This window comes from Panthera tigris, chromosome B1, assembly GCF_018350195.1.
Source record: "Panthera tigris isolate Pti1 chromosome B1, P.tigris_Pti1_mat1.1, whole genome shotgun sequence".
In the NCBI taxonomy this organism is placed as follows: domain Eukaryota; kingdom Metazoa; phylum Chordata; class Mammalia; order Carnivora; family Felidae; genus Panthera; species Panthera tigris.
The window spans coordinates 171,884,324-171,896,634 of NC_056663.1; the positions used below are offsets into that span (position 1 = coordinate 171,884,324).

The 12,311-nt window shown below is 35.7% G+C and overlaps 3 protein-coding genes across 7 annotated transcripts in view; 2 read left to right on the plus strand and 1 right to left on the minus strand.

Annotated features, from left to right (window-relative positions):
- The window catches only part of FAM114A1 (family with sequence similarity 114 member A1), a 107,780-nt gene that overhangs the window by 79,502 nt on the left and 15,967 nt on the right, over window positions 1-12,311 (minus strand). The window lies entirely within an intron of this gene.
- Window positions 1-12,311, plus strand: part of TLR6 (toll like receptor 6) — a 43,488-nt gene that overhangs the window by 2,487 nt on the left and 28,690 nt on the right. The window contains exon 1 of one of the 2 annotated variants that reach the window (XM_042984721.1): window positions 11,433-11,445. The exons of the other annotated variant lie outside the window; for it this stretch is intronic. The gene's annotated coding sequence lies outside the window, so the exon portion shown is untranslated. Of the gene's footprint in view, window positions 1-11,432; window positions 11,446-12,311 lie in introns of those variants that run through there. 2 annotated transcript variants of the gene reach the window in all.
- The window catches only part of TLR1 (toll like receptor 1), a 47,433-nt gene that overhangs the window by 2,478 nt on the left and 32,644 nt on the right, over window positions 1-12,311 (plus strand). The window lies entirely within an intron of this gene.

Sequence of the window (12,311 nt, forward strand, 5' to 3'; positions counted from 1 at the left end):
TGACTTATTCATTCCGTAACTGGAAGACAATACCTCCCACTCCACTTCACCCATTTGCCCATCTCCCCACCCTCTCCCCTCCGGCAGCCACCAGTTTGTTCTCTGTATTTATGGGTCTGTTTTCTACTTTTTGTTTGTTTATTCATTTGTTTTGTTTTTTAGAGTCCACATATAAGTGAAATCATATGATATGTGTCTTTCTCTGTCTGACTTACTTCACTTAGCATTATAGATCCATTCATGTTGTTGCAAATGTCAAGTAATAATTATGGTTGAGTCACAATTCCATTGTATAAATATACCACATCTTCTTTATCCATTCATCTATGGTTGGACACGTGAGTTGCTTTCATATCTTGGCTTTTATAAATAATGCTGCAATAAACATAGAGTGCATTTTTGTTTTTTGTGAGATTGGGCATAATTCATATTATTAACTATTGATTTTGAATTTTTTGGTAAATGTTCTGAGCAAATAATGTGTTCTTCTTAATTTTGATTGTTGAAAATTAAAAAAATACAGGTAACAGCTAAAAGGAAAATAAAATTCCCTTATAATCCTACCATGTAGAGATGATTACTATTAATATCTTGATATGTATCTTAATTTTTCCACATATATCTACACGTATTTATTGCTACCTGTTTAAAAAATAAACTTTATGTCACTTACATAAAGATAGTAGCAATTTCCCATGGAATTAGATTTTCATTATTTTTAAAGGCCATGTAGTCATATTTAGTTAAATGGAGATAGTAATGATTTATTTGACAACCCACTATTTTTAGACAGATTTCTTTTTCAAAAAATAATTTATTTTGTACTGACTGCTTTATCATACTCTTTTACTGGTTCTAACAGTTTTTCCATTACTTCTCTTGGATTTTACACACTAACAATCATATAATCTAAAAAGAGTGATATTTTTATTTTCTGCATTCCTGTATTTCTGTCTCTCATTTCCCTTTCACCTTAATTGCAATGGCTAGAACTTCTAGAGCAGTGTTAAATAACAGTGGGCATCTTTGACATTGAATGTAACAGAAATGCCTTTAAGTTAGATACTTAATATATTTTTCATCAGGTTTTCAAAGTATCTCTTCTTTCTTTTTTTAATGTTATTTTTGAAAGAGAGAGAGAGACAGAGAGAGAGAGAGAGAGAGAGACAGAGACAGAGTGTGAGTGGGGGTGGGGCAGAGAGCAAGGGAGACACAGAATCCCAAGCAGGTTCCAGGCTCTTAGCTGTCAGCACAGAGCCCTATGTGGGCTCAAATTCACAAACCCCAAGATCATGACATGAGCCAAAGCTGGATGCTCAACTGACTGAGGCACCCAGGTGCCCCCATTTTTTTCTTTTAAAAATTTTTAAATGTTTATTTTTTAGAGACAGAGACCTAGCGTGAGCAGGGGAGGGACAGAGAGAGAGGGAGATACAGAATCGAAAGCAGGCTCCAGGTTCTGAGCTGTCAGCACAGCCTGAGGCAGAGTTTGAACTCACAAACCCCAAGATCATGATCGGAGCTGAAGTCAGATGCTTAACCCACTGAGCCACCCAGGTGCCCCTCAACGTATCTTTTCAATATCTACTTTAATTAAAGTTGTATATTTGGTCAAAGATGAATGCTAAATTTAACAAGTAAATTTTTAACATCCATGGAGATGCTCATCTGTTCTTTTCCTTTTATCTATTGATGTGTTATTGTCATAGATTTGCTAATAATAAGCCATTCTTAAAATATTAGAAACATATTAATTAATCATTATGTGCTATTCCTTCAGTACAGTGCTAGATGGATTAGGGTTTCTTCATTCTAAGCTTCTCCCCACCCTCAAATGATTGGAGTTTGTCTCTTTTGTTGTATTTTCTTTTTTTTTTAATTAAAAATTTTTTTTAACGTTTATTTATTTTTGAGACAGAGCATGAGCGGGGGAGGGTCAGAGAGAGAGGGAGACACAGAATCCGAAACAGGCTCCAGGCTCTGAGCGGTCAGCACAGAGCCCGACGTGGGGCTTGAACTCACGTCCTGCGAGATCATGACCTGAGCCAAAGTCAGACGCTTAACCAACTGAGCCACCCAGGCGCCCCTCTTTTGTTGTATTTTCTAATAATTACTCTTAATTTTATAATATACATACTTAAACTTGTATTTTTCTTGAATTAACACTTTGAATTAACTTGTCTCTATCTATAGATTCTCGTCAATCAGGCAAGGATCACAACATACTTGTAGTTCACTCTTTCCCTCTCCCCCACTGTCTACTAATTCCCTTGTAATTATTGGCAATTTTAGTTCCAGATCATTATTAAAATTTTTGTCATCAATACTGATTGGAATTTAGCAATAAACTTTCCTACTTTCTTTGCAAAATATTCATTCTAGCATCCCTGTTATGGCTTTTTGGGGGATGGGGTGATAAAGTTATCAGCTTATTTTTCAGAGGATAGTCTATCCTCTGGTAATTCAGATGGTGGATCTGTCTTGCATGTCTTTTAGTATTTCTTTCATATATTCCGTCTCTTATGCTTCTTGTACTATGTTTTGGGGAAATTCCTCTTTTTGGTCTTCTCACTAATTCTCACATCAGCATTGCTACTCTACAATTCAACTCATTTAATGAGTTTTCTATTTCAATGATTAAGTTTTTAATTTCTATGATTCCTACTCCATTCTTTTTTAGAATTCTTCTCTCTCTCTTAGGATATCATTATCAATCAGTCCTCAGTATCTGAGGATAACATTGATAGTTTCCTTGGGTGTTAACTTCTCTTGTATCTTGAGTCTGGTTACTTTCTATTATGGTGTTTGTTTTGTAAGTGCCATGCTTTTTGATTGTGCAACCCCAAATGTGGTTGAGGCTCCATATCAAACTGCTTCTTGATCTGTTTTCACAGCCTATTTATCAGGAGGGTGGACCAAAGTAGTCTGTATTAATTTTATATTGCTGCTATAGCAAATTACTGCAAACTTAGTGGCTTAAAAAACACATTTATTATCTTACAGCTCTGTAAGTTAGTACTCCAACATAAGTCTTTTTGGGCGTATATAAAGGTGTTGACAAGATTACATTTCTTCCGGAGGCTCTAGAGGAAAATGCATTTACTTGCCTTTTTGAGCTTCTGAATGCTACCTGCATTTCTTGGGTCATGGCCCCTTCCTCATGGCAGCTCAAGTCCTTCTTACATCACATCACTCTGACCTCTTCTTCTGCCTCCCTCTTTAGTTTTTAAGGACCCTTGTGATTACATTGTTTCCACTTGAATAATCCAGGATAACCCTCTTATTTTAAGGTCAGCAGATTAATGAATTTAATTCCATTTTCAACTCAAATTCCCTTTTTCCATGTAATAGAATATTCACAAGTTCTGGGATGAAGAGTTGGACATCCTTTGGAAGTTAGTACTCTATCATAGTCCAATCTGCTTGTGGATCTCAGAGACTTTTCTTGGTTTCAGTTTCCCTAAAGACTTTTCTTTCTTTTCTTCCTGTGTGTGCGTATTTTTTCCACAATCATTCTGGGGATTTAGAGCAAGAGGAGAAGATTAAAGTATGTGCATATCACCCTGTTGACTCTCATACTTTCTAATGTTTGCAATTGAAAACGCAATATTTTTGATGCAGAAAATGTTTAGGACATTTAAAAAAATGGTTTAAAAAGTTTATTGTGGGGTGCCTGGGTGGCTCAGTCAGTTAAGTGTCTGACTTTTGGTTTTGGCTCAGGTCATGATCTGATCGTTTGTGAGTTCCAGCCCCACATTGGGCTTTGTGCTGACAGTGTGTGGAGCATACTTGAGATTCTCTCTCTCCCTCTCTCTCTGCCCCTCCCCCACTCACTCTCACTGCTTCTCTCTCAAAAATAAATAAATAAACTTTTTAAAAAATTTTATTTTTTACCCAAAAATATGACTTTGACAATTTCTGCTTTGGGGTATTTATTAAAAAATTTGACTTAAGAATCAATATTAGTAAAATGCTCCGTGAAACCTGGGGACTTAGATATATAATATACCTTTTTTTATAGAGTCTAAGTCTCTATTAAATCCTTTATTAATTATTTCATCCAAATCCTCCTATGATTGTCTTATGCTGTTTGATCTAATTGTAACCCAAAGAAATGCACTAAATGTTTTCACTATCAATATCTCCTTGTGTTTTTAGCATTTTTACTTTGTAAATTTTGATGCAGTTATTCACTGTGTAAGTGTTCTTATCTGTTATATTTTCATGGTGGGCTATTTATTTTTACCAGCCTGAAGTAGTAGCCTCTTTTATTCTCATTGCCCAATTCTCTGATACTTTGACCTAATGGAGTATTATATATACAAACTGTAATTTCCGATGATACGGCTCCCTAGTGTTCTTATCTTTAACCCCTTTACAAGTATCGTATGGCTTGCACATCTCAGAATGTAATATGTACCCTCAAGTCCCTCCCTACTTCTTTCCCCCCCAGTTTTATTGAGATAATTAACATACAACACTATAAATTTAAGATCTGCAACATAATTGTGTATATATGACCACTGCAAAATGGTCACCACAGTAACGTTAGTTAACACATCCATCACCTCACATAATGATCTCTTATTTTTGGTTGTAAGAATCTACTCTATTAGCAACTCTCAAGTATATAATACACTGCTGTTAACTATAATCACCAGGCTGCACATTAGATCCCCAGAACTCATTCATCCTTATATCTGGAAGTTTTTAACCTTTGACCAACATCTCCTCATTTCCCCTGTCCCCCAGACCTTGGCAACCCCTTCCCTTTCTACTATCTGTTAGGCTTTTAGATTCTACATATGAGTGAGATCATACAGTGTTTATTTTCTCTGTCTGACTTTATTTCCCTTGGCCTAATGCCCTTAAGGTCCACCCATGTTGTCAAAAATGGCAGAATATCTTTCTTTTAATGACTAAATAATATTCCATTATATCTATTTCTATCTTTCTCTAAATATCTCACATTTTCTTTACCTATTTATCTGTCAGTGGATGCCTATGTTGTTTGCGTGCCTTGGCTATTGTGAACGATGCTGCAATGAGTATGGGGATGCATGGTTTTCAAGACAGTGATTTCATTGCTTTCAGATATATGCCCAGAAATGGGATTGCTGGATCAGATGGCAATTCTATTTTTAATGTTTTGAGGAAAAAATTAAACATTAAAATGGAAACTCCTTACTGTTTTCCACAATAGCTATACCAATTTACATTCCCACCACGGTGCACAAGGGTTCCCCTTTCTCAACATCTTTGTCAATACAGGTTACCTTTTGTCTTTTTGATAATGTCCATTCAAACAAGTGTGAGGTGATAGTTCATTGTGGTTTTGATTTTCATTTTCCTGCTGATAGTGACAATGAGCATCTTCTGATATACCAGTTGGCTATTTGTATGTCTTCTTTAGAAAAATTTCTAGGGGCGCCTGGGTGGTGCAGTCGGTTAAGCGTCCGACTTCAGCCAGGTCACGATCTCGCGGTCTGTGAGTTCGAGCCCCGCGTCAGGTTCTGGGCTGATGGCTCGGAGCCTGGAGCCTGTTTCCGATTCTGTGTCTCCCTCTCTCTCTGCCCCTCCCCCGTTCATGCTCTGTCTCTCTCTGTCCCAAAAATAAATAAAAAACGTTGAAAAAAAAATTAAAAAAAAAATTTCTATTCAGGTCTTCTGTCCATTTTTTAATAAAATTATTTAAAAATTTTTATTATTACTATTACTATTATTATTATTATTAGCTATTGAGCTGTATGAGTGACTTATATATTTTGGATATTAATCCCTTTTCATATATTTGTTTATTTTTGTTTTTGTTTCCTATAAAACATAGGCAGATGGTGTCAGATCCAAAAAATTATTGCCAAGACCAATGTAAGGAAGATTTCCCTCCATGTTTTCTTTTAGCAGTTTTATGATTTCAGGTCTTATAGTTAAGTTTTTAATCCATTTGGAGTACTTTTTTTTGTAAGGGGGGTAAGATAGGAGTCCACTTCTTTAATATGTGCATATATGCAGTTTTCCCAACACTATTCACTGAAGAGACTATACTTTCCTTATCAAGTATTTTTAACTCTCTTGCCAAATATTAGTTGACTGTGTATGCATGGGTTTATTTCTAGACTCTTGATTCTGTTCCATACTATTTGTCTGTTTTTATGCTAATAACATACAATACCATACTGTTTTGATTAGTACAGCTTTGTAGTATAGTTTGAAATCAGGAAGTGTAATGCCTCTAGCTTTATTCTGTCTTAGGGCTGCTCTGGATGGTTGGAGTCTTTTGTAATTTCATATGAATTTTAGAATTCTTTTTTCTGATTTTGTTAAAAATGCCATTGGAAATTTAAGAGATTGCACTGAGTCTGTAGATGACTTTGGGTAATGTGGACATTTTAACAATTTAACAATTTGAAGAATTTACCAATTCTGATCCATGAATATGGGTATCTTTTTATTTATTTGTGTCTTCTTCAACTTCTTTCATCAAAGTCTTATAATTTTCAGTATACGGGTCTTTCACCTCCTTGGTTAAAATTATTCCTAGGTATTTTATTCTTTTTGATGCATTTGTAAATGGGATTGTTTTATTTCTTTCTTTTTCAAATAGTTTGTTCATGAATAGATATGCAACCGTTTGTAAGTTGGTTTTGTATCCTGCAGCTTTACTGAATTTAATAGTTCTTGGAGTTTTTTTTTTTTATGAAGTCTTTCAGACTCTCTACATGAAAGATCATACATCTGCAAACAGAGATATGTGAACAGAAAGAGGAATAAAATTCTTTCCCACCCTTTGTCAGGAAGTCTATTTTCCTGAGACAAAGGTAGAGTATACCATGTTTTCCTTAATATATTCCTGATACCTCTCATGAGTGTAGATGCTTTTGGATCCCTCCATTAATTTTCTACCCTTCTTTGTTTTTGGTGGCAAGGTGAGTTTTAAAAGTTTCTGTGTTTTCATGGCTGTTTTGCTGGCAATTGGGAGAGGTTCTACAAGAGAAGAAGTGAGGGACTTTTAACCATATGCCATTTTGTAATGAAATTCTCCAACCCAGAAGAGTTTTACTTTTTTCAAAGACTGGTTAATTGAAACACTACTTATCTCAACTATTTTACTATTTCCAATATACCCTTAGATGATGAACAGTGGGTTCTTTTGTTAATAAAACTGAGCAACAAGTAGTCAAAAATCTGCTTTCAATTATTCCTGCTACACGAGGTCCTACTTAAGAAATGTTGTTGTCTGCTCTTGTCTCCTGGGAGCTTCTAGATGTTTACTTGTGCAGATCACCTCCTGAATGGGGTAGAGTGAACCTCACATTCCAACCATTTGTACCAGTTCCAAGTATGGGGTCTGTGGGTTCATGCACCAGCCTCCACCTGTCAGACAGTAATCTTTCCTCATTCACTTAGCATCAGTGTCATGAATATCATTGTCTGTAATTTGTCATAGTACAGTGAAACTTTCTGGGCTCTGGAAAAGCTGTTATCTCTTATATACAGCAGCTCCAAATTTACATGCTTTCTGACTTCTTCATTGTACTTTTTAATATCTCTCTAGCTTTTCCTGTTTTTTCAGTGTGTCAGCTGTAGGAACTTGATGTATTCAGATTATCATGTCTCTCTCAATTTGTTGCTTTCAGTCTGATATGAGTTGGAAAAAACACATATCCATTTTTATGGGAATTGTGTCAATGAATGAGATCCTATGACTAAAAAAAAAAATTCCTGTGTCCACAAAGAGTAGAGTATATGTTATCTTGTCTACCTTTTCCCGGTTTGTAAGAATACTTCTAACGTCTACCTGTAGGTGGTTCCCAGGCAGGTGTGGTTGTGGGCGCTCCAGTGTATGTGCAGGATGCTGCCCAGGGGCCATCCCAGCTGCCATTGCTGCTTTTAGGATACTGCAGTTGGAGTTAGGCAGCTGTGGAGCCCCATCTGTCCTGCTAGCTTGTGTTCCCTGCAGGAGCTCATAAATTATTTTCCACGCAGATCAGAACTGGAATGGTATAGACTCATGAGTGTATTTCTTAGTTTCTGAGACTAGCTTCTTGCTTGCCCTTTTGCACAATTATATCCCCACCCCTTTGTCTCAGTCACAAGCATGGGATCTGTGGGCTGGTGTGCCTGCTTCCACCCCTTCACCAGTCATGAATGCCCAGTTTGGACTATATTAATCATATCTTTTCAAATGGCTCCATAAACAGTGGTATCACCTGTGCCAGCCCAGCCACAACTGGTTTTGGTGAGGTGCAAGTCATGGAGGTGGAGGGAGTAGGTGGTTCTTCCTTGTGACACAAACTTGGTCTTATTCCAATCTTCACCCTCACAAAAGGACTTATCCTGTCATGTGCCACAGAGATTTAGCCATCAAGCCACAGGTAGATTGGCTTTCCAACCTGTCACCCACCTTCCTCTCTGTTCCTTTTATCTCATGTTGCCCTGGCCAAACTGGGTTGAGGATCTGAAAGTCTGGCCAGTGGTGGGCATGGCTTCACAATGACCACGATGAGTTTTTCTCAGGCTCACCTAGTCATTCAGACTCACAGCCCCAATAGGCCACACTTGGTCCATTTTTCTCAGAAAGATATAGGAGAGGAAATACAACACAGGCTTCCTACTTTTGTACTTCTAGTTCATACACGGTCCTTTTAACATGGATGCTGTTTACCATTCAAGAGTCATTTTACCCAAAAGTAATGTTTTTGGTAACACAGTGGACATTTTACATGTGTCAGATTTTCAGAAAAGAGCTAGAAAGTTAATCCTATGTAAGATTAGTCACTAGAGAAAGAGATAAATGGGTTTGTTAACCCTTCGCCCATGAGAAGTCACGGGTTGTAGCAGATGGCAGAGTTATGGCCAAATTGAATACTGGTGTAGACTCTTGAGAATGTCTTGTAGTTTCTGGCAATAGCTCTTTGATTGCCCTTTTGTACAATTTTAGATTCTCAAAAGGAGTGATATAATATTTTGGAGGGATAAAAGGACTGCCCTTTAAAAGAGAATAAAGTATTCTCTGAGTCCAAAGAAAAGAGACCATAGTCACATAGTTAACTTCTAAGACAGTTGATTTAAGCCTTTGTCTAGTAAGTCAATGCCCATGTTTCTTCAGAAACCATTTATATTAACTTCTTCTCCTTTTTTATCCAATTTTTAAAGTCCTTTGTGATTTTATTTTTGTGTTCGGTGTAAGAAGTGGTCCAGTTTTCCCAACACCATTTGCTGAATAGACTGTCTTCTCCTCATTGTATATTCCTGCCTCCTTTATTGTAAATGAATGGGCCATGTAAATGTGGGTTTATTTCTGGGCTCTCTATTCTGCTCTATTGATCTATGTGTCTATTTTTGTGCCCGTATCGTTTTGGGTTTTTTTGTTTTCTTTCTTTCTTTCTTTCTTTCTTTCTTTCTTTCTTTCTTTCTTTCTTTCTTTCTTCTACTAAAGCTTTGCAGTGTATTTTGAAATCTAACACTGTGATACCTCTGCTTTGTTCTTCTTTCTCAAGATTTCTTTGGCTATTCAGGGTCTTTTGTTGTTCCATACAAATTTTCATATTATTTGTTCTAGTTCTATGAAAAATGATGTTGGCATATTGCACTAAATCTGTAGATTGCCTTGGGTAGTATGGACATTTTAACAGTATTGATTCTTCCAATCCATAAGCATTGAATATCTTTTAATTTTTTTGTGTCATCTTCACTTTCTTTCATCAATGTTTTATAGTTTTTAGAGTGCAGACCTTTCACCTTCTTGATTAAGGTTATTCCTAGGTATTTTATTATTTTTGGTACAATTATAAATGGTATTGTTATTCTTAATTTCCAATTGTACAGCATAGAAGAAATGGATAAAATCCATTTGTAATAACCTACTGAAACAGAATCAGGAAGAAGAAAATGTGAATAGACTGCTAGCAATAAAATTGGATCAGTAATCAAAAAACTCCCAACAAACAAAAGTTCAGGACCAGATGGCTTCACAGATGAATTCTAGCAAACTTTAAAGAAGAGTTAATATCTAGTCTTCTCAAACTATTCCAAAAATAGAAGAGGAAGAAAAGTTTCAAAATTCATTCTATGAGACCAATGTTACCCTGTTATCAAAACCAGATAAAGACACTAAAAAAAGAGAGAACTACAACCCAGTATCTCTGATGAACACAGATGCAAAAGTCCTCAACAGAATATTAGCAAACTGAATCCAATAATACACTGAAAAAAAATCATTGACCACTATCAAATGGGATTTATTCCAGGGATTAAGTGTGGTTCAGTATTTGCAAATCAATCAGTGTGATACATCACATCAACGAGAGAAAGGATAAAACCATAGGATCATCTTAATAGACGCAGAAAAAGCATTTGACAAAGTATAACATCAATTCATGATGAAAACTGTCATCACAGTGGGTTTACAGAGAAAATACCTCAGCCTAATAAAGACCTTATATAAAAAACCCACAGCTAACATCATACTCAATGGTGAAAAACTGAGACCTTTTCCTCTAAGATCAGGAACAAGTCAAGGATGTCCACCCTCACCACTTTTATTCAACATGGTACTGGAAGTCCTAGCCATAGCAATCAGACAAGAAAAGGAAATAAAAGGAATCCAAATTGGCAAGGAAGAAGTACAATTTTCACTATTTGTCATGACATGGTACTATATATAGAAAACCCTAAAGAGTCCAACCAAAAATTACTAGAATTGATAAATGAATTCAGTAAAGTCACAGGATACAAAATTAATATACAGAAATTTTGATGCATTTCTATATACTTCTCTGTTTAAATTAATGGACTCTATTTTTTTAGAGCAGTTTTAGTTTTACAGAAAAATTGAGTAAATAGTTCAGAAAGTTCTCATGTACCCCTTCTCGGGTACTAGACAGTTTTTCCTATTACAACATTTTGCATTAGTGTGGTATATTATATAATAGATGTATTAGTATTAACTAAAGTCCATAATTTACATTTGGATTCAGCCTTTGTGTTATATAGTTATGTGGGCTTTGAAAAATGCATAAGGTCATATATCCACAATTATAATATCATATGGAAGGAACAGTTTTACTGTACTAAAAATCCTCTGTGCCCTGGTTATTCATCCCTTCCTCTCCAAAACCCTAAAAACCACTGATCTTTTTATCTTTAGTTTTGCCTTTTTAAGAATGTCATAGAGTTGGAATTATACAGCATGTAGCCTTTTCAGATTTGTTTCTTTTACTTAGAAATATGCCTTCTGGTTCTTCTATGACTCTTTGTGGTTTGATCACTTATTTCTTTTCAGGACTGAATAACATCCCATTGTTTGGATATACCACAGTTTGTTTACCTTTCAACCCACTGAAGGACATCTTGTTGCTTTCAGTTTTGGGGAGTTATGAATAAAGCTGCTACAAACATCTACATGCAAGCTTTTTTTGTGGACTAGATTTTCAATTCATTTGGGTAAATACCTAGGATTGTAATTGCCAGATAATATGGTAAGAGTGCACTTAAGAAACTGTCAGACTGTCTTCCAAAATGTCTGTACCATTTTGAATTCCCACCAAAAATGAATGAGAATCACTGTTGCTCCATACCCTTACCAATATTTGGTGTTGTTTCAGGATTTTGGCCATTTTAATGGGTGTGTAATGGTATCTCATTGTTTTAATTTGCAATTCTCTGGTGACATCTGACATTGAGTATCTTTTCATATGCTTATTTGCTATTTGATGAGGTCTCTGTTCAGATCTTTTCCCCATTTTTAAATTGTGTTATTTTCTTATCCCTGAATTCAAGAGTTCATTGTATATTTTGGACACAAGTCCTTTATCAGATATGTGTTGTGTAAATATTTTCTCCCAGCCAGTGGCTTGTTTTTTCATTGCCTGAATTGTGTCTTTTGCAAAGTAGAAAAATTTAATTTTAATGAAGTCCAATTTAACAATGTTTTCTTTGATGGATTGTGCTTTTGATGTTGTGTCTAAAAGGTCATCTCCAAACCCAAGGTGACCTAAATTTTCACCTATATTATCCCCTAGAAGTTTTCTAGTTTTATGTTTTACATTTAGGTTTATGATCCATTTATGGCTAATTTTGGTCAAAAGTGTAATACCTGTGTCTAGATCCTCTCTTTTTTTTGTTTGTTTGTTTTTTGTTTTTTTGCATATGGATGTCTAGTAGTTCTAGCACCATTTGTTGAAAAGACTATCTTTTCTTTACTGAATTGCCTTTGCTTCTTTGTCAAAGACCAGTTGGCTATATTTGTGTAGGCCTATTTCTGAGTTATTCATTTTGGTCCATTGATCTGTTCATTCTTTCACCAGTAT